The sequence below is a fragment of the Saimiri boliviensis genome, chromosome 19 (genome assembly GCF_048565385.1).
Source record: "Saimiri boliviensis isolate mSaiBol1 chromosome 19, mSaiBol1.pri, whole genome shotgun sequence".
Taxonomy (NCBI): Eukaryota; Metazoa; Chordata; class Mammalia; order Primates; family Cebidae; genus Saimiri; species Saimiri boliviensis.
The window spans coordinates 45,211,988-45,239,094 of NC_133467.1; the positions used below are offsets into that span (position 1 = coordinate 45,211,988).

The window sequence follows — 27,107 nt, forward strand, 5'->3', positions numbered from 1 at the left end:
GGCATTACAGGGGTGAGCCACCACACTTGGCCTCTTTGTGTTTCTTTAGAGTAGAGCCGTCCTAGTATGCATCTCTAGCCCATAACTGTTCGCCAGCATTGTTATGTCTTTTAAGCCTCTTTAAATCTCTCAAGTTTGTTGGCTGGGTGAGTCCTCACACCTGTAATCCTGATGTGATAGGATCATTTAAGTTCAGAGGTTTGAAACCAACCTGGACAACACAGGGAGACTTCTGTCTCTACAAAACCTAATTTTTTTTCTTTTTTTTAAACTCTACCCAGGCTGCAGTGCAGTGGTGTGATCTCACCTCACTGCAACCTTCGCCTCCTGGGTTCAAGTCATTCTTCTGTTTCATCCACCCAAGTAGGCTGAGATTACAGGCACATGGGATCATGCCCAGCTAATTTTTGTACTTTTAATAGAGCTGGGGTTTCAGCATGTTGGCCTGGCTGTCCTCAAACTCCTGACCTCAGGTGATCTGCCCACCTCAGTCTCTCAAAGTGCAAAGATTGGGATCACAGGTGTGAACAACCGTGCTTGGCCAAAAAACTAAAATTTTAAAAAAGACAAAATCTCAAGTTTCTCCTCTATTCCTTTTCCTTTTTTTTTTTTTTTTTTTTTTTGTAGACAGTCTTGCTCTGTCACGCAGGCCAGAGTGCAATGGCACAATCTCAGTTCACTGCAACCTTCGACTCCCAGGTTCAAGTGATTCTCTTGCTTCAGCCTCCTGAATAGCTGGAATTACAGGCATGTGCTACCACACTTGGCTAATTTTGGTATTTTTGGTAGAGATGGGGTTTCTCCATGTTGTCTGGCTGGTCTCAAACTCCTGACCTTGTGATCTGCCCACCTCAGCCTCCCAATGTGCTGGGATTACAGGCGTGAGCCTCCTTGCCTGCCTATCCCTTTTCTTTTCTATGGATATTGGAAGACTCCACACTGTTGGGCCTGCAGCATTTCTCAAAGTCTGGATTTCCCTGGTACAGGTGAACCCATTCTCTGTCTTTTGAATTTGTGGCGTATTTGCAGCTGGATTTATGCTCACCCCATTAGATTAGAGTTTGAGCTTGTTGGCAAGATTCAGTGGGTGATGTGATTGATCTCTTATTGGTGATGAATACTATCATATTGTCTCTCTTATTTTGTTAATTTTTTAAATTAGATTTTTAGAAATAGGGGTCTCATTTTGTCACCCAGTCTGGAGTGCAGCGACTCTACCATAGCTCCCTGAAGCCTCAAATTTCTGGGCTCAAGTGGTCTGCACACTGCAGCCTCCTAAGTAGCTGAGACCACACACCACCATATCCAACTTTTTTTCTTTTTTGAGATGAAGTCTGTCTCTGTCGCCCAGGCTGGAGTACAGTGGCATGATCTCAGCTCATTGCAAACTCCGCCTCCCAGGTTAATGCAATTCTCCTGCCTCAGCACTCTGAGTAGGTGGAATTATAGGCAACTGCCACCACACCCAGCTAATATTCATATTTTTAGTAGAGATGGGCTTTCACCATGTAGGTCAGGCTGGTCTGGAACTCCTGACCTCAAGTGATCTGCCTGCCACAGCCTCCCCAACTGCTAGGATTACAGATGTGTGCCATCACACTGTACCTGGCCAATGTCCAGCATTTTCTTTTTTTAGACTGAGTGTTGTTTTGTCACCCAGGCTGGAGTGCAGTGGCGCAATCTCGGCTCACTGCAATCTCCACCTCCTGCGTTGAAGCAATTCTGTTTTCTCAGCCTCCTGAGTAGCTGGAATTACAAGCACCCACCACCAGGCCCAGCTAATTTTTGTATTTTTAGTAGAGACGGGGTTTTGCCATATTGGCCAGGCTGGTCTTGAACTGATCTAGCGATCCACCCACCTCAGCCTCTCAAAGTGCTGGGATTCCAGGCTTGAGTCACCATGCCTGGTACCTAATTCCTATTCACTGGTCATGGATGGGAGCTATGGAACCTTTCCCCAGAATACATGCTGGCCCCATCAGAACTTCAGGGTTCGGTCTCCTAAGAGATGTTCCTCTGTTTGTGCTACACACCCAAATAATCCATCTCAGTCCACTGTCAGACAACTTCCAGGAATGACAGTGGCTGTAGTCTAGCTGAAGAAACACTGAAGTAGGAGTCAGCAGACCTCAGGACTCTTTTGACTCAGCCACTAACAACTTAATGTGGCCTTGGGAAAAAAAAAAAGCTGGAGCGACCATGCCTGTAATCCCAGCACCTTGGGAGGTCGATGTGGGAGGATTGCTTGAGCCCAGGTGTTCGAGAGCAGCCTGGGTAACATAGCAAGACCCCATCTCTACAAAAAATTTCAAAAATCCTCATATAACCGAGGATTTGACTGTGGGGATGACTCCATCCGGTACCCCTATCGTCCAGACACCCTTGGGCTCATGGCCGCGGTCACTGTCACAGCCACCGTCATTCTTGTAAGGCAGGAGGGGTTCAGAGAGACAGGGAGGGGGGCAGGATGGGGTACAGCCTAACCCTGGGTTCCTGATGGGGGTGGCCTGGAGGTCTGTGGGGGTCTGGGGGACACAACCTTGCCCCGAGTGGTAATTGTGGGTAATAGGAACCCCCTTTTGTGTTTTCAGATGGAGTTTTGCTCCTGTTGCCCAGGCTGGAGTGCAATGGCAGTATCTCTGTTCACTGTAACCTCCGCCTCCTGGGTTCAAGTGATTCTCTTGCCTCAGTCTCCCTAGTAGCTGGGACTACAGGCGTGCTAATTTTTGTATTTTTAGTAGACAGGTTTCACCATGTTGCTCAGGCTGGTCTTGAACGCCCGACCTCAGGTGATCCTCCTCCCGCCTCAGCCTCCCACAGTGCTGGGCTGGCAGGCGTGAGCCACCGAGCCCAGCTAGGGCACCTTTAGAGTCCCCAGCTCTGCAGCAGCCTTGGGGAGGCCCATGGGGAGGACTGAGGCCCACTAAGGGCCCATGGGCTGACCAGGACCTCCGCTGGTCGCTGCGGCTGCCCCACACGCAGGTCTCGGTGGGAGAAGCCTACGTGGTGCCCACAGACCAGCTCTATTCCTGCTCTGACTTCAATAATTATGTGGCTGCCGTGTACAAGGTGCTGGGGACCTTCCTCTTCGGGGCGGCTGTGAGCCAGTTCTGCCCGCCTGTGTTTTCGCTGTGGCCTGGGACTTCACTGAAGGGGTCTATCTCAGAAGCCACCAAATGCCATCGCTTCCTGAGGGCACCCCAGCTCACCTAAGCAGGTTAGGACTGGTTGGGGCTTGGACGGCAAAAAGCCTGAGGAGGTAAGGGCCTGGAAGCTGTCGGCTTCCCACTCTTTTCCAAGTTCTGCTTGTCATAAAGTTTCCCAACAGACCCCTGACTCTCTGGTCCCTTCATTCTTATCCCCGTGCAACCATGCTGCAGCTCGGGACCTCCCCGTGGGGTCATTTTCAACAGGTGCCGGGCACCATAGCAGCCTGAGGGCTCCCCAGCGCAGAAGCTAAGCAGGGTCAGGCCTTGCTGCACCTTGCGTCAAGGACCCCCTGGAGAGAACGGGCGCGGGACGCTTTTGGCTTCCGGCTCTGTTTCCACTCTCCCCGCTTGCCGAAGGGCTTCCCAACCGCCCCCTTACATTCTGGCCTTCAGTTTCCCGCCCGGATTCGGCCCGCCATGGAGCCTCCCTTTGGGGCTCCGTCTAGGCAGCCCACGAGCACCACAGCAGTCTGAGAGTCGGGGTGGTGAGAACCGTGCGACCACGGGGAAAAGGGCAGGAAGCCAGGAGCCGCCAGGGCTGGCCTTCCCAGGCAGTTCCCCATCCAAGCACAGCCAGGCGCGACCCTGCTTAGCTTCCAGGCTGGGAAGGCCTCAGGCTGCGGCGGTGACCGGGGGCTGCCAGGGCGGGGGCGCGGGCGGGCAGGGAAGGGGCTGAAGAGAGTCGGGGCGGGCGGGACGCGAGCAGGAGGCCGCAAGCCTGCAGCCCCCGCGCGGCCCCGCGGCTAAGCCCCGGCCACGCTCTCGCCGTCTGGGCGTCAGTGCTGGGCGCCCTCAGGCTGCTGTGCTGACCCGGGTCCGCCAAACGGACCCGCGGAGACCTCCTCCTCCACGTTGGAGGTGCAGGTAGGCGGGATACGGGGTCCAGAGAGCGCGGTGGTTACGAAGTGTTGGGACACGTGGGAGAAAACAGGAAAACAGCGGGAAGCCAAGAGCCACCGGGCCTGCATCACTGTGGCTTCCCGCCGGCCCGGGCGCCCGCGGACTGCTGCGGCCCATGGAACCTTCCAGAAGAAACTCCCACAAAAAGACCCCGGGCTGCAGCGAGAACACGGGCGGGCAGAGCCGGGCGCTGCGTGGGGTCGAGCCTGGAGCGTCTGGGGCCGGGCGCTTCGTCTTTCCGTGTCCTTCAAGCTGCCCCGCACCCGGCCCAGCACTTCCCAGTCACCCCGACTCTTCCCGGTCACCCCGACTCTCTGTCCTCTCTTTCGCCCCCGCCGGGTTTGTCTCGGCGCCCTTGGCCGCCAGAGCAGCTCTCGGGCCCGCGCCCGTAGGAGGCTGAGCCCGGTCGGGCCTGGCTGCAGCCTGAAAGGGGGCTGCGCGGAGGGACTGGGGACCGGAGGGTTTCGGCTTTCCGCCGCGTTCCCGCTGTCAAAACAGTTTTCAACACCATCCGAGTCTGCTCCGCTTTCCCGCTCCTGCCGCGGCCAGGGACCTCCCTGGAGGGGTCCGTCTCCGCCGACCTCTGGCGCCCCAGTTCGGGAGCTAAGCAGAGTGGGGCCCGGCTAGGGCTTGGATGGGGGACCGCCTGGAGAGTCCCTGGCTGGTGGCTTTTGGCTTTTGGCTCCCTTCCTGCTTTCCCCCACTGGTTACAGTGCTTTTCAGCCACCCCCTGACTCTTTGGAACCCCTTGGTCCTGCACACCTGCCACCTTGGACCTCCTGCTGGGGGTCGAACCCAGAAGCCCGAAGTCATCATAGCAGCCTGATGAGCAAAGCAATGTCGGGTTTGGATAAAGCTTAAAATGAGGACCACCTGGAAAGTCCAGCGGCTGGAGGTGTTTGGCTTTCTCCTTCCTCACCGTTTTTCCTTGCTTTTGGAATCGCTTCCCTGGTGCCCCTGACTCTCTGGTTTCCCCCTCCTTTTTTTTTTTTTTTTTTTTTTTTTTTTTAATTTTACTTTAGGTGTATACTATATCCAGCATTTCTCCCCATGTTATCCCTCCCCACCCTCCCCATCCCCCACTGTCCCTCCCCTACCCCCACCCCACAACTGCCCCCAGTTGTGATGCTCCTCTCCCTGAGTCCATGTGTTCTCATTGTTCAACACCCAGCTAGGAGTGAGCACATGTGGTGTTTGGTTTGGGGAAAGCGCGGTTTTCCTTTATTATCTGACTGCTCCTTTGCCGGGATCCAGGGCCTCCACTTGGAATTCCGTTTTGGCAGCCAAGGGTGGCCATAGCAGCCTGATAGTATCCTAGCTGGAAATTAAGCAGGATCAGGCCTGGCAGGGGCTTGGATGGCAGACCACGTGCGGAGAGTAGGGGATGAAGGCTCCTGGCTTTCCGCTCCATTCGCGCTTTTCCCCAGTTGTAGCAACGCTTCCCAACAGCCCCTGACTCTGGCTGATCCTTTTTTGCCTCTATGGCTGTGGGGGAACCACTCTTGTGGAGCCACCCCAGCAGCCCTTGGGGCCGTAGCAGCCTGAGGGTGCCTCAGTTTTGAAAGTAAGCAGAGCTGGGCCTTCCTGGGGCTTGTATGAGGTCCGTCTGGGGAGATGGGGTGCTTGAGGCTTTTGTCTTCTCGCTCCCTTTCCGCTTTCCACCGCTTATTGCAACGCTTTCCAACTGCCCCCTGACTCTCTGGCCCACTTTTCTGCCAACTTGCGCCCCAACAGCAGCCCAGGTTCTGCTGTTCTTTTTGGGGTCTGCCTGGCAGCCCTTGGGTGTTGTAGCAGCCTGAGGGCACCTCTGGCTGGAAGGTAAGCAGGGTCAGATCTGACTGGGGCTGGGATGGTAGACCACCTGGGGAAACTGGGGGCTGCAAGCTTCCGGCTTCCTGCTTCCTTCCCACTTTTCACTGTTTGACACGATGCTTCCTAACTGCCCACTGACTTTCTGTCGCACACTTGCCCACCTGCACCCCAACCACAGCTTGGGGCCTTTTTATGGGGGTCTGCCCAGCAGCTCCCGGGCACCATAGAAGCCTAAGGCACCCCTGCTCCCAAGCTAAGCAGGGTCAAGCCTGGCAGGTTCTTGAATGAAAGACCACTTGGGAAGGTGGGGGGCTGGAGGGTTTTGTCTTCCTGCTTTCCCCCACTTGTCAATGCTTTCCAACCCCCGCTGAGTTTCTGTCCCCCATTTCTAGCCTGAATGCTTCACCACCATGGACAGGGACCTCCCCGTGGATATCTGTCCCGGCAGCACCCTGGCACCATAGCAGCCTGAGGGCGCCCCAGTCCGGAAGCCAAGCGGTGTTTGGCCTGGCGGAGACATGGATGGCAAATCGCCTGGGGAGACCGGGAGCTGGAGGCTCATGGAATTCTGTTACCTTCTTGCTCTCTGCTGCTTCTTACAGTGCTTTCTAACTGAGACCTGACTCTGGCTACATTTCCCGCCGCCCTGCCACAGCCTGAAAATTTCCCATGTGGGTCAATTCCAGCAGCCCATGGGCCCATGGCAATCTGAGGACTCCCAGGCCAAAACGCTGAGGAGGGTTGTGTCTGGCTGGGGCTCGGATGGAGGACTGCAGGAAGACTGGGGACTGAAAACGTTTGGCTTCCTGCTTCTTTCCCACCTTTCCCTGCTGGTCATGATGCTTCCTGACCATCCGCTGACTGTGCCCCTCCCCTTTCTGGCCTGTCTTCACCCATGCTGCTGCGACCCAGGACCTTACCACGAATGTCTGTCCAGGCAGTCCTCCGTCACGCTAGCAGCCGGAGGGCCCTCAAGCCTGGAAGCTAAGCAGGGTCTGGCCTGGCTGGGGCTTAGATGGGGGATGGTCTGGGAAAACAGGCGCTGGAGGATTTTGGCATCCTCTTCTGCTTTGCGCCACTTTCCCCAACACTTTACAATGGCCCCCTGACTCACTGGCCCCGTTTCCACTGGCCTGTGCTCCCACGGCAGCCTGGGATGTTCCTGTAGGGGTTCGCCTGGCAGCCCTTGAATGCCATAGCACCCTGAGGGGGCCCCAGCATGGAAGCTAAAAAGGTCGAGTCTGGTTGGGGCTTGGATAGAGAGCTGTCTGGGGAGCCTGGGGGCGGGAGGCTTTTTCCTTCCCTTTCACTTTTCGCTTTCCCTCGCTTGTTGCAACACTTCCCAACCACCCCGACTCTGACCCCATCTTTGCTGACAGCCTGCAAGCCTGTCTCAGCCTGGGACCTTTCTGTAACAGTAGCAGCTTGAGGGTGCCCCAGTCCATGAGCTAAGCAGGATCCAGCCTGGCTGGAGCTTGGATTGAGGACCCTCTGAGAGTACAGGGGATGGGAGGCTTTTGGCTTCTTGCTCCATTCCCACATTCACCCTCTTGTCGCAAGGCATCCCAGCAACACCTTGACTCTCTGGCCAGCCTCAGCCTTGCCTTGGTCCAGGACCCCCCTGAAGGGGGCTGTTTCCGAAGTCACTGAGCACCATCACATCCTGAGCGGCCCCAACCTGGAAGCTAAGCAGGGTTGAGCCTGGCTGGGGCCGGGATGGGAGACCACGTGGGGAAACCAGAGGCGATAGGCTTTTGGCTTCCCAATCCTTTCCTGCTTTCTTCCACTTGTTCCAACGGTTTTAACCGGCCTTTGACTCTCAGGTCCCCCATTGCCTGCCCACCTCTGCCACTCCGCAGCCCCTGACCTTTTCTTAGGGATCTCTTGTGGCAGCTCCCAAGTGGCATAGCAGCCTGAGGGCCACCCATTCCTAAGGCTAAACAGGTCTGGACCTGGCTGAGGCTTGGATGAAAGACCACCTCGGGGAAAAGAAGGCTGGAAACTTTGGCTTCCCTCTCTTTTTCTGTGTTCTTCTGCTTGTCACAGCGCTTCCCAACCTCCTCCCCACTCTCTGGTCCCCTCTTTTGTACCAGCCTGCACGTGACCTCCCTGTGGGATTCGTGCCAGCAGCCCCTGGTGCCATAGCAGCCTCAGGGCACCCCAGCCCAGAAGCAAAGTAGGGATGGGCCTGGCTGGAGCTTGATGGGGGACAGCCTTGAGAGACCCAGGGCTGGAGGCTTTGGGGTCGCGCTCCCTTCCTGCTTTCCCGCGCTTGTCACACTGCTTCCAAACCTCCCCGACTCCCTAGCTATCCCTTTCCCCCATGCCTGGCTCGTACCAGATACCTCCCTGTGGTGGGCCATCCTGGCAGCCTTTGAGTGCCATAGCAGCCTGAATGTGCCCCTTCCTGGAAGCTAAGCACGGTCAATTCTAAGACTTGGATTGGCCGGGCGCGGTGGCTCAGCCTGTAATCCCAGCACTTTGGGAGGCCGAGGTGGGTGGATCACGAGGTCAAGATATCGAGACCATCCCGGTCAACACGGTGAAACCCCGTCTCTACTAAAAATACAAAAAAATTAGCTGGGCATGGTGGCGTGTGCCTGTAATCCCAGCTACTCAGGAGGCTGAGGCAGGAGAATTGCCTGAACCGAGGAGGCGGAGGTTGCGGTGAGCCGAGATCGCGCCATTGCACTCCAGCCTGGGGTAACAAGAGCGAAACTCCGTCTCAAAAAAAAAAAAAAAAAAAAAAAAAAAAAAAAAAAAAAAAGACTTGGATTGGGGACTGCATGGGGAGACCGGAGGCTGTAGTATTTTGGCTTCCTACTCTTTTCCTGCTTTCTGCCGTATGTTGCAATGCTTTCCACCAGCCCCCTTATTTTTTGGCCATCCGTTTCTGATTCCCCTGCTCCCCCATTTTCACAGGGGCCTCCTGTGGAAGTCTGATGCAGCAGCTTTCAGACGCCATAGCAGCCTGAGGGTGCCCCAGCATGGAAGCTAACCTGGGTCAGGCCTAGCTTGGGGTTGAATGGGGGATTACCTGGAAAGACCGGGGGCTGGAGGTTTTGTACTTTCTGTTGCCCTCCTGCGTTCCCCCATAGCAAACACAGGTCCCAGTGGGTCAAAAAATCTGCATGAGGAAAGGAGGCTGAAATAATGTGGGACACCAGCAGGGGGGACTGTAGCAAACTGCAAGGTATTCACTTCAAAGATTTTTCAATACTGTGATGGGCAAACCAAACACAGAAACGGGAAGCCCAGTTCAGTCACCAGCAGCCAATGTGGGATATCTGATGTACATGCTACAGAGCAAACTGCGTGGGATGAACGATCTGGTCTCCACCAACCTGTTCTTCAAGTCCAGACACTCCTGCGCAAGTCCCCACACTCTAGTGGGGACTGACACCTTTGCTTTTTGAGTCTTCTTGTTACCCTTTATTTTTTTAACCCAAAAAATATTTTTTTTTTTCATTTTTTCTCCTTGTTTTGAGACAGAGTCCACCTCTGTCACACAGACTTTGGAGTACAGTGAATTACGAATCATTGCAGCTTCTATCATTTGGGCTCAAGTGATCTTCCCACCTCAGCCTCCCAAGTAGTTGAGATTACAGTCATGTGCCACCATACCCAGCTAAGTTTATTATTATTATTATTAAGACAGAGTCTCACTCTATCGCTGAGTCTGGAGTGCCTTGCAACGTTGGCTCACTGCAACCTCTGACTGCTGGGTTCAAGCATTTCTCCTGCCTCAGCCTCCCAAGTAGCTGGGGTTACAGGTGTGCACCATCAAGCCCAGGTAATTTTTGTATTTTTAGTAGAAACAGGGTTTGACCATGTTGTCCAGAATGGTCTCAATCTCTTGACCTCATGATCTGCCCACCTTGGCCTTCCAAAATTCTGGGATTACAGGTGTAAGCCACCATGCCTGGCCAACCTTTTTTCTTTATAAGCTACCCAGCCTGATGTGTTTTCTTATAGCAATGCAAAATGGATCAATATAGGAATCATACGCCAATACTTACCATACTGTGATGAGCACAATGACAGAAGTACACAGTGGGGTGGAAACACTCCCAAGAGGCTTCTTGTTGTATCATAGAGAGTGAGGTCAGACATCTCAGCTGAGGCTAAAGAGGAACAAAGATGAGAATGAAAGAGTGATGATGAGGGTAGGGGAGTGTTTCCTGAAAGACCAGTAAAGTCCCCCAAGAAAACTGACATTTCATGTGACTGGAGGGTAGGGATATGGGGAGGGTAGCACAGAATAAAACTCAGAAAGTGAGCCAAGGCCAGCTCTTACCAGGCCCCACGGCCAAATTCATTTGGACTCTATCTTAAAGACATTAAGCAGTCACCAACAGGTTTTAGTCAAGGACCATTTCGACCCAAATTTGCCTTTTAGAAAAATTCCTCTGGCTTCATTGAACAGGTTGAAGTGAGCAAGCCTAGAAGTCAGGAAGACAGTTGGGGGTCCTCACAATAAATCAGTGTAAAAGAAAATAGGGCCAGGAATGGTGGCTTCTGCGTGTAATCTCAAAACTTTAGAAGTCCAAGGTGGGCAGATGGTTTGAGCCCAGAAGTGTGAGACTAGCCGAAGCAATGTGGTGAAACCACATCTCTCCAAAAACACAAAATATTATCTGGGTGTGGTGGCTCGTACTTGTGGTCCCAGCTACCCCAGAGGCTGAGGTGGGAGGATGGCTTGAGCCTGGGAGGTTGAGACTGCAAGTGAGCCAAGATCACACCACTGTGCTCCAGCCTGGGCAACAGAGGGAGACTGCCTTAAAAAAAAAAAAAAAAAAAAAAAAAAAATCCCGTTCTTACCTATAGTACCCTAATGTTCTCATGAGAACCTTGGTGGCACAGTGAATCCAACTGTTATAATTCAGCAACCCACACATTTAAGTTTGTGTTTCATTTTCTTTTCTTTCTTTCTTTTTTTTTTTTTTTTTTTTTTTTTTTTTGAGACGGAGTTTCGCTCTTGTTACCCAGGCTGGAGTGCAATGGCGTGGTCTCGGCTCACCGCAACCTCCACCTCCTGGGTTCAGGCAATTCTCCTGCCTCAGCCTCCTGAGTAGCTGGGATTACAGGCACGTGCCACCATGCCCAGCTAATTTTTTTGTATCTTTAGTAGAGGCGGGGTTTCACCATGTTGACCAGGGTGGTCTCGATCTCTTGACCTTGTGATCCACCCGCCTCAGCCTCCCAAAGTGCTGGGATGACAGGCTTGAGCCACCGCGCCCGGCCTGTGTTTCATTTTCAATAATATCAGCCCTGTCGATACAAGAAATAAGGAATTGTGTTTGGGCTATCATGGAAGCTCTCCGGATCTTAGACCATGACTTATGCTGAGACGTAAGGACTTGAGTTTTTTGTATTTCTCTCTGTAAGTGCTCAAGTGCAGTGGTCCCCAATATTTTTTGCACCAGGGACCAATTTTGTAGAAGACAATTTTTCCACAGACTTGGGGCAGGGGATCAGTTCTGGGATATTTCATGCACATTAAATTCATTATGCACTTTGTTATTATTACATTGTAGCATGTAATGAAATAATTATATAACTCACCATGAAGTGGAATCAGCGGGAGTCCTGAGCTTGTTTTCCTGCAACTAGACCGTCCAGTCTGGGGGTGATGGAAGACAGTGACAGATTATCAGGCATTAGATTCTCCTAAGGACAGACTAATGTAGATTCCTTGCATGCACTGTTACACAATAGGGTTTGTGTTCCTATGAGCATCTAATGCTGCAACTGACCTGGTGGGAGGCGGATATCAGGCAGTGATGAGGGGAGTAGCTGTAAATACAGATGAAGATTTGCTCTCCCACCTGGTGCTCACTTCCTGCTGTGTGGCCAAGTACGGGCCTGTGACCCAGGGATTAGAGGCCCCTGCTCAAGTGCATCCAAAAGAACTCTTCCCACACCCGTCTTTATACTGGTCAAGTGCAGAAGCCACTTGGCTCCCAAGGCATGTGCCTCAGCTGGTATTTCATCACAATTAACAGTAAGGGGTAGCTTACTGTTACCAGTTTTTATTCAACCACTAATCAGTTTATGACCATTATGGGTTTGTTTTATATTTTGGCTATTATGAATAATCCTGCTATAAACATTTGTATGTATACTTTTTGTGTGCATTATGTTTTTATTTTGCTTGCATGTATACTTAGTGGTGGTTGCTGGATTATGTTGTAACTGTATAAACTATTGAAGAATGGCTAGACCATTTTTCACAGGGGCTGTGCAATTTTCATATTCCTACTAACAGTTTATGAGGGTTTGAGTTTCTCTGCATCCTTCTCTACACTTGTTATTGTCCATCTTTTTATTTATATATGTATTTATTTGGGATGGTCTCCCTCTGTCACCAGGCTGGAGTGCAGTGGTGTGATCTCTGCTCACTGCAACCTCTACCTTCTGGGTTCAAGTGATTCTCCTGCCTCAGGCTCCTGAGTAGCCGGGATTACAGGCATGTGCCACCATGCCCAGCTAGTTTTTCATATTTTTAGTAGAGACTGGGTTTCGCTACATTGGTCAGCCTGGTCTTAAACCCCTGACCTCGAGTGATCCACCTGCCTTTGCCTCTCAAAGTGCTGGGATTACAGGTGTGCCACTGCACCTGGCTGTCCATCCTTTTGGATGGCCATTTTAGTGGGTGTCAAGTGGGATTTAATTTTGGTTTTAATTTTCATTTCCTTGAAGACTAACAATATTGAGCATCTTTTCATTTTCTTTTTGGCTATTTCTATATGTTCTTTGGATAAATTCCTATTTAAGATTCTTTGCCTTTTTTTTTTTTTTTTTTTTTTTTTGTGAGACGGAGTTTCGCTCTTGTTACCCAGGATGGAGTACAGTGGCGCGATCTCGGCTCACAGCAACCTCTGCCTCCTGGGTTCAGGCAATTCTCCTGCCTCAGCCTCCTGAGTAGCTGGGATTACAGGCACACGCCACCATGCCCAGCTGATTTTTTGTATTTTTAGTAGAGTCGGGGTTTCACCATGTTGACCTGGATGGTCGCGATCTCTTGACTTTGTGATCCACCCGCCTCAGCCTCCCAAAGTGCTGGGATTACAGGCGTGAGCCACCGCGCCTGACCTCTTTGCCCGTTTTTTAACATGGGTTGTCTTTTTTATGTTATTTATTTATTTTGAGAAAAGGTCTCAGTCTCACCTAGGCTTGTGTGCAGTGGTGTGACCATGGCTTTCTGCAGCCTTGATCTCCCAGACTCAAGTGATCCTCCTATCTCAGTCTCCTGAGTAGTTGGGACTATAAGCATGTACCACTAGACCCAGCTAATTTTTATTATCTATTTCTTTCTTTCTTTCTTTTTTTTATAGAGATGTGGTCTCGCTCTGTTACCTTGACTGGTCTGGAACTTCTGGGCACGCGCCACCATACCGAGCTAATGCTTTGTATTTTTAGTAGAGATGGGGTTTCACCACGTTGACCAGGATGGTCTCGATCTCTTGACCTCATGATCCACCCACCTCGGCCTCCCAAAGTGTTGGGATTACAGGCTTGAGCCACCGCGCCCGGCCTCACCAACAGTTTCTTTGAAGAGCTTTAGAGTTTTAGCTCCTAAGTTTAGGTCTTTGAGCCATTTTAATTTTGTATGTGATGTGAGGTAAGGATGTAGCTGCGTTCTTTTGCACTAGGATATCCAGTTGTCTCCCCTCTGTTGAAGATGATTCTTTTCCCATTGAATGGTCTTGCACCCCTACTAAAGATCAGTTGACCATACACACATGAAGGTTTATTTCTGGACGTCCATTTTATTCCAAAACAATTGGAATTATTAACTGCTTACGTGTTTCAGGCATGATCGTAAGCACAAATTCATTTGCTTCTCACAATAACTGTAAAGTGGGCACTATTCTCATTCCCATTTGACAGATGAAGTGGCCAAGATGCGGAGTGTTTTGCCCAAGGCCACATAAGTAACTACTAAGTGGCAGTGCCAGTGTAAGAATTTAGGTTGAATAACTTGAGAGCCTGAGATCTTCGCCGTGCATGCTGTAAACAAAAGTTAGAAATCAGAACTTCAGAATTCCACTGAAGAGTTCACTTTAAGCTAATGGAGTGAGTGTCAGATTAGCCACTAAGGGTTTGTAAAGCAAAACAGGGAGGGTCTTCCTCCCCAGCTGGCTTTCTGCGGAGCAGCGGCAATGAACCTGCCTTTTTTGGTTGAAACTCCTACATTCCCCCCCGCCCCCGCCTCAGGCTGATAATTTGCACTTAATTACCGGGGCAGTGCTGAGTGGAGCGAGCTAAGGTGGGGCCCGCTGCAAAGGCCTCGCACGGTTCCGCACAGACCCTGGGAGTGGGAAGGCCCAAGGCCAGGAAGCCCTCCTGGGAAGGTGCCTGGTTGCCGCGGTGACCACGTGCTGAGGCTGGCAGGGCGAGGTCGGGCTCAGTCAGTTCAACTCCCGGCACCTGGGGAGCGTCTGGGCTCCGGCCATCGGGATGCCCAACCTCCTTCATCTTCGGGTCCCAAACGCTCTGCCTCCTGCAGAGAAGCAGCGTTCCAGGGACCCCGCGCCTGCCGCCGGTTCAGCGACCCGCCCTCCTCGCTTTGGAGGAAGAAAGTAAGTCCGAAATCCAGCAGCCGAGCCCTCCTTCCTTCTTTCTTCTAAGTGAGGCTGCTTAGAAGTCCTTTTTCTGAAGGCTGGCTGCATCTTCAGGCGCATCCCCTCCTTGTCAGCTCGTTCACTCCCCGTTGATTCTTTCTCTTCCACCTGAGTAGTTAGCCCGCGTCTTCGAAGATATTTGAACTGGGCGAAAATTTAGCCCAAGTAAACAGCAGTAGGATTTTGGAAGTTATTTGAGCAGCAGGAATTGGCACGAATAGTTCAGTTTCTAGTTTAGGCCATTTCGCTTAGTAGCAAGTTTATAGAGTTTACCTTGTGTACATTCCCTTTACATTGGTTTCTAAATTGAAAGCATGCCTCCCAGTGCAGTCGGAATTACCTTTCTCCTTCAAATTTTCCTGATCTGGTCTCAGTGTAATTACAAGTATCTTGACAAAGTTTCATTCTTGGCCCATTCCACTCATCATCCCAAAGTTTTCACACAGCAGCCAATGTAATCTTTTAAGTTGATCGTGTAATTCCTCTGCTTAAAACTCTGCAGTGATTTCCTGTTGCACTTTAAAAGCTCCTCCTGTCCCCTTTTCACTTGATCTTCTGCGCACTCCCATTTCCCCACCTAAACTCTTCAGCTTAACTGGACTTTTAGTCTGAAAACTCCTTCAGGTTTTCTGTCTCAGGAAAAAGACCGTTCACACACGCCTTCAGCCTGTATTGTCAGTGGCCTTCCTTGACCATGCTAAGTAGGCTCCCTTGTTGGTCTTTTTCATCGTCTTAGCGATTTTCCTTTCTAATTAGCATAATTTGTTACAATAAATTTGTTAATTTCTTTTTTTTTTTTCTGTCTTTTCCACTGGACTGTAAGTTTCAAGGGCAGAGACCATGTCTGTTTTATTTGCCATTGTGCATACCCTTATAAAAAAGTGTCTTTTAACAGCTCCCTTTCTTTTTATTTATTTATTTTATTTATTTATTTATTTATTTTTTGAGACGGAGTTTCACTCTTGTTACCCAGGCTGGAGTGCAGTGGCACGATCTCGGATCACCGCAATCTCCGCCTCCTGGGCTCAGGCAGTTCTCCTGCCTCAGCCTCCTGAGTAGCTGGGATTACAGGCACGCACCACCATGCCCAGCTAATTTTTTGTGTTTTTAGTAGAGACTGGGTTTCACCATGTTGACCAGGATGGTCTCGATCTTTTGACCTTGTGATCCACCCGCCTCGGCCTCCCAAAGTGCTGGGATTACAGGCTTGAGTCACTGCGCCCGGCCTCTTTTTAATTTAATATAAAATAACTAGTTTAAAATTTGGAAATCGTTGGGAGTTTACATCAGAGGGTTAAACAAGAGTTACTGTATGATCTACATATGATGTATATTTAAAATTAAAGCATATTTGGAATTAAAACTGAAGAGTACTATGTTTAGATGAAACATACACCAATTTACCACAGCAAGTAGGAAGATAATCGTATCTTCTTCTGTCTGATCAAATGGGCCCATTATCTCAGTTCACAAGTGTACTTAAACAACTTAATCTGTTGTCTATATATACTTATCAGCTGTGTGTGAATCAAAACGGTTTTCATATTATTATACATATAGTATTAAATACCTGGATTAGGTTTGTCAGTCATTTGAGAGTATATTTTGCACCTGGCTCTGGTGCATCGTTAGGGATATAGTCCTGCTTAAAATAAGAAATATACAGGGACTATTATTCTAGAATGAGTTGTTTTATAAAGCGAGATGGCTAAACAGTATTACATGGTGTCCAGTTGTTACTTGTTCTGTTGTCTGTACTCTGAGTTGTGCACATGTGAAGCGTATGAATGGAGTAACTTTTTTTTTTTTTTTTTTTTTGAGACGGAGTTTCGCCCTTGTTACCCAGGCTGGAGTGCAATGGCACGATCTCGGCTCACCGCAACCTCCGCCTCCTGGGTTCAGGCAATTCTCCTGCCTCAGCCTCCTGAGTAGCTGGGATTACAGGCACACACCACCATGCCCAGCTAATTTTTTGTATTTTTAGTAGAGACGGGGTTTCACCATGTTGACCAGGATGGTCTCGATCTCTTGACCTCATGATCCACCCGCCTAGGCCTCCCAAAGTGCTGGGATTACAGGCTTGAGCCACCGCGCCCAGCCTTGAATGGAGTAACTCTTTACCTGAATCTTGTAGAGTACTTCTGTGTCAGAAGAGTAAATTGTCTGGCCATCTCTATAAGCAAGAATATGAGATTATAACAGTATGGTATCTATTTTGCCACCTGTTGTCTTGGCATTAGTCTTTAGAATGCTACTTCCCAGGAAACTGAATCCAAAACCTTTTGCAATTCTGCTCCTGTTGGAGGAAAAATCACTATTTGAGAGGATAGACTAAGGAAGATGCTAATCACTCAAGTGCAGGTGTCCCCAAACTACAGCCCATGGGCCACATGCGGCCCCCTGAGGCCATTTATCCCTCCCCGCTGCACTTCAGGAAGGGACACCTCTTTCATTGGTGGTCAGTGAAAGGAGCACAGTATGTGGCGGCCCTCCAACGGTCTGAGGGACAGTGAACTGGCCCCCAGTGTAAAAAGTTTGGGGACGCCTGCTCAAGTGGATAGATTTCTCAAGCTTCATTCCTGTATTATAATACCAATATTAAACAATAAGATTACATGATAACTGGTCCGGCAAGCCCCCTCATAAATCCCAGTTACATTGGATTTGCAGATTAATTTGCAGATAACGGACTTATTTATGCTGTTGAATCTTCCATGAATAAGATACTTCTCCATTTACAGGGTTTTTAACTTAACGTTTAATAGTGTTTTGTTTTACTACATAAAATTCTTGCATATATAATTTGCTTCAAGATGCTGAATAGTTTTTGTTTCTATGGAATCAGTGGACTTTATTTGCTAATTGGTTATAAATGTAGGATTTTTAGATGTTGGAGCTACATCTCTATTTACATACACACACAGATCTTAGTCCTGCTGAACTCTCTTATTCATTCAATGAAGTCCCTTGGATATTTGATGAAAGACAGTTATACGCAAATTATGATCATTTGTTTCTCCTGATAATTCTCCTGCATTCTCTCTTTTTCTCTGTTTAGGACTTCCCATGTGATATGGAATAGAAAAAAGTGATGGTGAGCTTCCTTACCTTGTTTATGATTTTGAGAAGCCCACTTTTAATAATTACTGCATTTGAAGTTTGCTCTAGGGTTTTGGTAGACTCTTTTTTATGTTTAAAATCTTCTCCTTAATTCCTAATTTGAATGAGTGTTTAATATATCAAAACTTTTTTCCCCAATTAATTCAGGTGGTGGTATGTTCTCTTTCCTTCCTTTAATGCTTTAACATACTGAGCTGCAAGGGCAGCTTTCTCGTTTTCCTTTAAAGACTGCTAGATTTTTGGCCGGGCGCGGTGGCTCAAGCCTGTAATCCCAGCACTTTGGGAGGCCGAGGCGGGTGGATCACGAGGTCGAGAGATCGAGAGCATCCTGGTCAACATGGTGAAACCCCGTCTCTACTAAAAATACAAAAAATTAGCTGGGCATGGTGGCGCGTGCCTGTAATCCCAGCTACTCAGGAGGCTGAGGCGGGAGAATTGTCTGAACCCAGGAGGCGGAGGTTGCGGTGAGCCGAGATCGCGCCATTGCACTCTAGCCTGGGTAACAAGAGCAAAACTCCGTCTCAAAAAAAAAAAAAAAAAAAAAAAGACTGCTAGATTTGATTGGCATAATTTTTTATGTAGGTTTTTGCATCTATGAACAAAAGTGAAATAGGTGTTACACTTTTTTAAATTTTTTGTCTTTTCTGTTTTTGATATCAGTATTATTCTGGCTAGATGAAATAAGCAAAATAGTTTTCTTGTTTTGTTTCTTTTTGAGGCGTTTTAAAATTAGAGATTTTTTGCCCTTTAATTAAAATTGTGCAACTGTGTCAGTCTAGTGTTCTTTTGTCAAGGAGACTCTTTTTGTCTATGAATTTAGATTCTTTAATAATTACTTATCTATTTAGATGTTCTACTTCTAGAATAATTTTTGGTTCTAGAAAAGTGTGCATGTGTGTTTTAAAATATATTAGCATAAACTGACTCTATGGTTGTATGTTTGAAATCTTGACTATCTATAACCATGTACACCCCTCCTTTTGGTAGCTTTCCAATGTTGTTTATTTTTGTCTTTTTCTATCAAGGTTCCTGGGAGATTTATCTCTTTTATTGGTCTTTTCAGAGAACCAATAAATTTTCTTGGTAATCTGTGCTATTGTAAAATTTCATTAACCTTTATAGAAAAAAAGAAAGACAGATGATCTAACTGGGGTGGATTATTATTATTATTTTTTAGTTTCTTGACTTCAGTTATTGTTTTCTTATTTTTTAATAAATATATTTAAAGCTTTAAATTTCTTTCCAGTTTATTCCAGGACTTCTTTTGATGTATATTTCTCTTATGGTTATTAAGTTCTAAATATATGTGGTTTTCATAGTGATTATTTAGAAGTGTGTTTTTTAGTTTGCAAGCACATAGAGTTGTTTATTGTTGTCTGCTTTTTACTTTTCTAAGTATGTATGTGACAGGGTCCTGGTCTGCTGCCCAGGCTGAAGTGCAGTGGTGCAATTACGGCTCACTGCAGCTTTGACCTCCTGGGCTCAAGGGGTTTTTCCACCTCAGCCTCCCAAGGAGCTGGGACTACAGGCACATGCCACCATGCCAGGCTAACTTTTTTTTTTTTTTTTTTTTGAGGCAGGGTTTCACTGTGTTGCACAGACTGGAGTGCAATGGTGTGATCTCAGCCCACTGCAATTGTCACCTCCCAGGCTCCTGAGTAGCTGGGTCTACAGACATTTGCTAGCACACATGACTAATTTTTGTATTACATTTTTTGTAGAGAGGGTGTTTTGCCATGTTGCCCAGGCTGGTCTTTAACTCCTGGACTCAAGGGATCTGCCTGCCTCAGCCTCCCAAAGTATTATTATTCTGATTTAGATTACAGGCATGAGCCACCACGCCTGGCCTGGCTTATTTTAAATTGCATTATGATTAGAGAATTGATCAGATACAAAGTTTTTGAAATGTATTGAGACTTATTTGTGGCCAAGTGCATGTTTACTTTTTGTAGAAGTTCTGTGATTTTTTTTTTTTTTTTTTTTTTTGAGACGGAGTTTCGCTCTTGTTACCCAGGCTGGAGTGCAATGGTGCGATCTCGGCTCACCGCAACCTCCGCCGCCTGGGCTCAGGCAATTCTCCTGCCTCAGCCTCCTAAGTAGCTGGGATTACAGGCACGCGCCACCACGCCCAGCTAGTTTTTTGTATTTTTAGTAGAGTCGGGGTTTCACCATGTTGACCAGGATGGTCTCGATCTCTCGACCTCGTGATCCACCCGCCTCGGCCTCCCAAAGTGCTGGAATTACAGGCTCGAGCCACCGCGCCCAGACCTGGGAGTATCTTATTTGACTTATATAAATCTTCTTGATTCCTTTCATTCTTATGGGGTGTCTGTTACAGCTTTCTTCATCCTTTATTTTCAAACTTTGTGTGTCATTTATCAATAAGAGCATTCTTTTTATAAGCAGTCTGATAATTTCTGCCTGTTAATAAGTGAATTTAACTTATTTACATTATTACATAACTTGAAGTTATCTTAGCCACCTTATTTTTTATGTTTTCTATCTATTATATCTTGTCTTTGGTTTTTGTCTGTCTGCTGCTGGATTGAATGGGTTTTCATTATGTCTTTATTGTTACTGGTTTAGAAAGATGCTGAAATGCTTTAACTTGGTTTCTTCTATTTTTTAAGCTAGATAATATTTTACTTTGTTGTTTTGAATACACCGACACCCAGTTAATCATCAGTGTTATTTTTATAGTCTGTACTAATTTAGGTTTAGCATGTTTTTCAATATCGTCGTGATTCTTTTTTTCTAGATTCAGTTTTCCTGCTTCCTGAAGTGTAGATGCTTCATCACTTCTTTTTTTTTTTTTTTAAATTGCATTTTAAGTTTTGGGGTACATGTGAAGAACATGCAGGATTGTTGCATAGGTACACACATGGCAGTGTGATTTGCTGCCTTCCTCCCCATCACCTGGATCTGGCATTTTTCCCCTGTTCTCTCTCCCCAACTCTCCACCTCTCGCTGTCCCTCCCCTAGTTCCCCCAACAGACCCCAGTGTGTGACGCTCCCCTCCCTGTGCCCATGTGTTCTCATTGTTCAACACCTGCCTGGGAGTGAGAACATGCGGTGTTTGATTTTCTGTTCTTGTGTCAGTTTGCTGAGAATGATGGTTTCCAGGTTCATCCATGTCCCTACAAAGGACACAAACTCATCGTTTTTTATGCTGCATAGTATTTCAAGGTGTATATGTGCCACATTTTCCCTGTCCGGTCTATCATCGATGGGCATTTGGGTTGGTTCCAAGTCTTTGCTATTGTAAACAGTGTTGCAATGAACATTTGTGTGCATGTGTCCTTATAGTAGAAAAATTTATAATCCTTTGGATATATACCCAGTAATGGGATTGCTGGGTCAAGTGGAATTTCTATTTCTAGGTCCTCGAAGAATTGCCACACTGTCTTCTACAATGGTTGAACTAATTTACGCTCCCATCAAACTAATTTACACTCCCACAGTGTAAAAGTGTTCCTATTTCTCCACATCCTCCTCACCATCTGTTGTCTCCAGATTTTTTAATGATTGCCATTCTAACTACTTTTTTATGGCTGATAACCCTTGTATGGCTACCACATTTTGAAATTCATCAAGTAGACATGTGGATTGTTTCCACCTTTTGACTATTGTTAGTAATGCTGCTATGTAAATTTATGTACAAATATTTGTGTGATCATAGATTTTTATTCTTTTGGGTACATACATAGGAGTGAAATTTCTGGGTCATATGTAAGTACCCTTTTCAAGAAAATAGTGAGATAATGAATTCACTGATTGAAAGTTAGTGTCATAACAGTGAAGTTAAAAGATACCTAGAAGGTGAAAGAGATACTATAAGATATCTAAGAGAATCTAACAAATTAATAGACCTTCCAGAGGATTACAACAGCCTCATTAATCAAGCATTCAATTTCTCGTGCCCCAAATCAGGTGGTGATAAGAGCAGAGCCCCAACTCTGTTTCTTGTGTGTGGATCACTGCTGTGCTCCCAGAGTTACTGCTGCCAGACTGAACTGGAGGGGTAGGATGTAGGAGCCTGCACAGCTCACACCTACTCCTGCGGCTCTGGGGTGGGCATCTTCCTGAGAGTATGGGAATGTCAGTTGCTGTTTTTAGCTGGCAAAACCAAAGGCTGTTTTTATTATCCTCCTTACCTTGATGGCTACGGGGAGACCGACCAGGGACTCAGATGGGGAAATCCTTTACATTTATGCAACGAGCGATTCAAGAAGATTCAGAAGCTCTGGCACCAACACAGTGTCACCGAGGAAATTGGACGTGCACAGGAAGCCAATCAGACACTGGCTGGCATTGACTGGCAACATTTATAATTATTGTACCACCAAAAAACACAATCTTGGATTTTTTTAACCCAGTTGGCTTTTTGAGAAAGAAAGAAGTTCTGGCCGGGTGTAGAGGTTCATGCCTGTAATCCCAGCCCTTTGGGAGGCCAAGGCAGGCAGATCATGAGGTGTCAGGAGTTTGAGACCAGCCTGATCAACATGGTGAAACCCCATCTCTAGTAAAAATACAAAATTAAGCTGGGCGTGGTGGTGTGTGCCTGTAATCCCAGCTACACAGGAGCCTGAGGCAGGAGAATCCCTTGAACCCGGGAGGCAGAGGTTGCAGTGAGCCGAGACTGTGGCACTGCACTCCAGCCTGGGAGACAGAATGAGACTCTGTCTCAAAAACCAACAAACAAACAAAAAAGTTCTGCTTAATTTGGAAATAAATTCTTTATTTAAACTTTCAACAACAACAAAAAATAAGTGTCATTTTTCTTAAAAGTAAAATTATGATAAGTACTTTCCTAGAAATTTTATACATATGTCAAACAAAAAGTAACAAAACCTTTATTTTTTTTGGTGAAGATGTGTGTGAAACAAGAGAAAATTCTCATACAAAAGACAATAATTTAAAAACCAGTAAGTGTTGTTTCAAGTCCTTTCTAAGAAGCAAAACATAAAATATGGCGAACATAGATCTTACATCTTATATCTGTGTTCTAGATCTCAGACCTATGTTATTATTGATCTATCTTCTCCTTAGATCTCAATACTATTGCAATATTTCTTTTCTTTTCTTTTTTGAGACGGAGTTTCGCTCTTGTTACCCAGGCTGGAGTGCAATGGCGCGATCTCAGCTCACCGCAACCTCCGCCTCCTGGGTTCAGGCAATTCTCCTGCCTCAGCCTCCTGAGTAGCTGGGATTACATGTACGCGCCACCATGCCCGGCTAATTTTATGTATTTTTAGTAGAGATGGGGTTTTACCATGTTGACCAGGATGGTCTCGATCTCTTGATCTCGTGATCCACCCGCCTCGGCCTCCCAAAGTGCTGGGATTACAGGCTTGAGCCACTGTGCCCGGCTGTGCAATATTTCTTAAAGATCTGAAGAAGCTGGTTCAGAAGAAGGAATGTAGCAAAAATGTTAAGGTTCGTCAATGTTTTATTTTGAAAGTGGGTAGCCTTCACAACTTTTGCGTTATCTATGTTTGTCTCACATGTGAATGCCTATATTCAATGACATTATCATTGCTTACTTTTTCTTAACTCCTATGTTATGAGAACTGAAATTTATCAGACATGGCTTTTCCACCCATTTTTTTTTAGAAATATAATTTCTGTGTTTGAAGAAGTCTGTGTTGGTGAAGCCTTCCCAGAGGTGGGACGGACATAAGTTGGTTTTAAGGATGCATTTGCTTCCCTAGCCTAAAAACCAAACGATACATGAAGTAAACCAAAGTTCTGCTCTCAGATTTGGAACACAGCACTTCTGGGACTGTTTCTTGGCAGCCTCTATAAATACATATAAGCTCACATTATAGTGTGGCATAGCAGGAAATTCTAGAAGTCAGTGGTCAGAGTTAAGAGAAAGAGCCAGATGCAGTGTTATGAACCTGTAGTCCCAGCTACTCAGGAGGCTTGAGGTGGGAGAATGGCTTTAGCTCTGGAAGTTTGAGGTAAGCCTGAGAATTTCAGGCAATCCTGGACAATACAGCGAGACCCTATCTTTAAAAAAAAAAAAATGAAATGAAAAAAGAAGAGGATCTGATGTAGCTGAATATTGAGAAATTGTAGAATGCAAAGAGGCTGAAAGGGGAGATATTTTACATAGGCAGGTGACTCGAGACGTTTTCTGATTGGTCTTCTCCATGCTCCTTGCCCAGCAAGCTCCATGGCATTCACCTGAAAGCCACCATGTCAGTGAGTAGTTATGGGTGAAGGGCATTCTGGGGGTCTTGGGGAACGTGGCTAAAATGGGCCTGTGACCTTCCCCCAATTCATGTCACTTCTCCTAAATCCATTTTCTGTTGTTGGTACCACTAATATTACTTTTTCATTAAGTGTCTATATTTGTAAAGTTCCTACCATAAAAATAGGAATATTTTCTTTAGAAGATCACAGATTCTCAAGGAACAAAACAATGTTAACAGTTCATATTCAAAAGGCAGTTACTGGATGTTTCTTTTCTCAGCTAAATGTAATGTTCACTTATCTTGACTTTTAAGTAGCAAAGAGTAGGGATCCTTAACATAAATCTCAGTATCTAATCTCTAAATTAAAGGTATTTAACCAGATTGTCAATAAAATTAATTTTAGCTGTAAATTCTGATGATCTTGTGTGATTTCCTAAAACAAGCACAGGATTATTCAGGTATTGGATGCTGATAAAAAATGTGCACTGGCTTCCAGTTGCCCTGGGTTTTAGACTGGAATTTAAATCCATTTGACTGATTTGCCCCAGTCTTCTGTTCTAGCTTGCTTCCTACCATTTCTCAATACAAATACTCCACTGACTCAGTCAGTCTCCTGGTTATACCACAAACATAACTCATTTTGTTCTCTTTCCATCCTGTGTGATTTCTCCTTCCCGTAATGCTCATTTTCTTATCCAAATACTACAGAGTATTTTTATTCTAGAGCCACATTAATCTTCTTTGCTCTTTGGGAAGACTGGGACTTTGGAGTGAGAAGATCTTTAGTAACTTAGCCACTTTGGACCAGTTGTTTACAACTTCTGTAGGCTTTAATTTCTTCATTTGAAAAAAAGGGGCTCATAAAAGTACCTGGCTCATAAAGGTTTTGTGAGGTTGCTTCGAAGGCACTTAACTTGTTGGCACACAGTAAACATTCTGTGGATGATGATGTTGAGAAGATGATGAATCTTGGCTTATATAATTGTGTGTTTGGTCTTTGTCAGGATAGACATGCCTTAGGTTTTAATTCATATCAGTGTGAAAGATCCAGGGGTCTCACTGTATTGTTAAATTTTTCTTCCTATACACCAGAGTGTGATATTAAAAAAAAAAATTCCACATGTCCCCTTCCACCTTTGTGAGAAAAATAAGCTAATCTCTTTGAGAAACAAAGTCTCTCAGTGAAAGAAAGCAGCCAGTTTCAGAACTGCAACTTCTCTGGCTGTCTCCTTAGCTGTGCTTTATTTCTCAGAGTTTTTAGTCCATTCCACTTTCTCTTCACTCCTCCTGGGCTCACAGTAGTAAACTGAAGCATACTTTATTAAGATAAAATGAAATAATTATATCATGCTTCTTACCTGCAAGCACATGAATTTTGATGCCTTTCAAGAGGAATGTATTAGATGGGCAGGTGGTTGGCAATCATCCTACTCTGTCTCATTGGGTGACATTTAAATAATCACACTCAATTCTGCAGTAACTAGAGAGGAGCATTTCAAGTGAATTATTGAGTATTTACTTTATACTACAGTTTAATGATTAGGCATACAGATAAATAAGGGAACATTTTCATGACATCCATACTATTGAATGCAGTGAACATCGAGAATTCAACTTGATTTCTAAAAATTTCTACAGTTACCAGTGAACAAAAAGAATGAATCTGAATGGGGAAATTTTCAGTTCTTTTCCAGGTTCGGGTTGTCTGGCAGCCTATTTTTAGAGATGCCTAGGACACCGAAATAACCGATGATTCATAGGCAAATTCTTCTTTGACTTGGTAATTATGTCCACAAAAACTATTTATAGAGTTAAAAAAATTAACCTGGACTGCTAGAATATTTTCCCTGAAGATCTCTCAGTAGAATGTGGCAGACGTTATTATTTTTAGTAATAACTTATGTGGGTTCTATTAATATTCACCATGTTAAAAATTAATACTGAGAAACGCTTAAAACAGGTATACAGTTATCTTAATATAATTTATATTTTAACAGTTTCTATGAAAAATAATTTTATTTTTCAGTAATAATAATGAGTAATATTTTTATTGTATAAATGTAAGGTGTACAACATGTGTTCATGTACATCTGCATGGTGAAGTGCTTATAACTGTCAAATACATTAATTACTACATTATCTTCCATAGTTACCTTTCCTTTTTGCATGTATGTGTGTGTGTGGGGGGGGTGGTAAGAGCATCTAAAATTTATTGTTTTAACAAAGTTCCAGTGTATACAATGCAATATCATCAACTATGGTGCTTATGCTGCATGCTGGTTCTCTACCCGTATTCATCCTGTGTAAATAAAAAATTCGTACCCTTTGGCCCACATCTCCCATTTCTCCTGTACCTTTCCCAACTACCATTCCACTCTGCTGCGTTGTGTTTATGATTATGTTTTCAAGTTTCCATATATAAGGGAGTTCATGTAGTATTTGTCTTCCTATATCTGGCTTATTTTACTGAACATAATGTCATCTAGGTTCATCCGTGTTGCTGAAAATGGCAGGATCTCCTTATTTAAGGCCAGATAGTATTCTGTTGTATATGTATACCCTGGTTTCTTTATCCATTCCTTTATCAGTGGACACTTAGGTCGTTTCCTTATCTTGGCTATTGAGAATAATTTTACAAAAAGCATGGACACACAGATATCCTTATAAGGTGGTGATTTCATTTCCTTTGGGGATATATCCAGAAGAGGAATTACTATGGTAATTCTGCATGAATTACTATATGGTAGTTCTACATTGAATTTCTTTTAGGAAGCTCTGTGAAATTTTCCAAGGTGGCCACCTAAATCTGCATTCCTACCAACAGTTTACAAGTCTTTCCTTTTCTCTACACCTTCAGCACCACCTATCTCTTGTCTTTTTCATAATAAGCATCCCAGCAGATGTTAGGGGATAAATCAGTGTGGTTTTGATTTGTATTTCCCTGATGACCAGTGATGTTGAGCATCCTTTCATATACTTGGCCATTTTTATGTCTTCTCTGGAGATAAGTCTGTTCAGGTCCTTTACCTATTTTTTAATCAGGTTATCATATTGTTTTGCTATTGGGTTGTTTGAATTCTTTACATATTTTAGGTATTAACCTTTTAAGAGAGACTATGGTTGGTAAATCTATTCTCCCAGTATTTAAGTTGTCTCTTTAGCCTCCTTACCATTGTTGTATGGTAAAAACAGTGTTGAGACAGGGATAAATCCAACTTGGTCACTATGTGTAATTTCTT

At 46.0% G+C, this 27,107-nt stretch overlaps 1 long non-coding RNA gene and 1 pseudogene across 1 annotated transcript in view; both read left to right on the plus strand.

Annotated features, from left to right (window-relative positions):
- LOC141582154 (uncharacterized) overlaps positions 1–27,107 on the plus strand; it is a 157,745-nt gene that overhangs the window by 82,970 nt on the left and 47,668 nt on the right. The gene's annotated exons all lie outside the window — the stretch shown is intronic.
- LOC141582296 (E3 ubiquitin-protein ligase UBR2 pseudogene) lies at positions 18,597–22,009 on the plus strand (annotated as a pseudogene).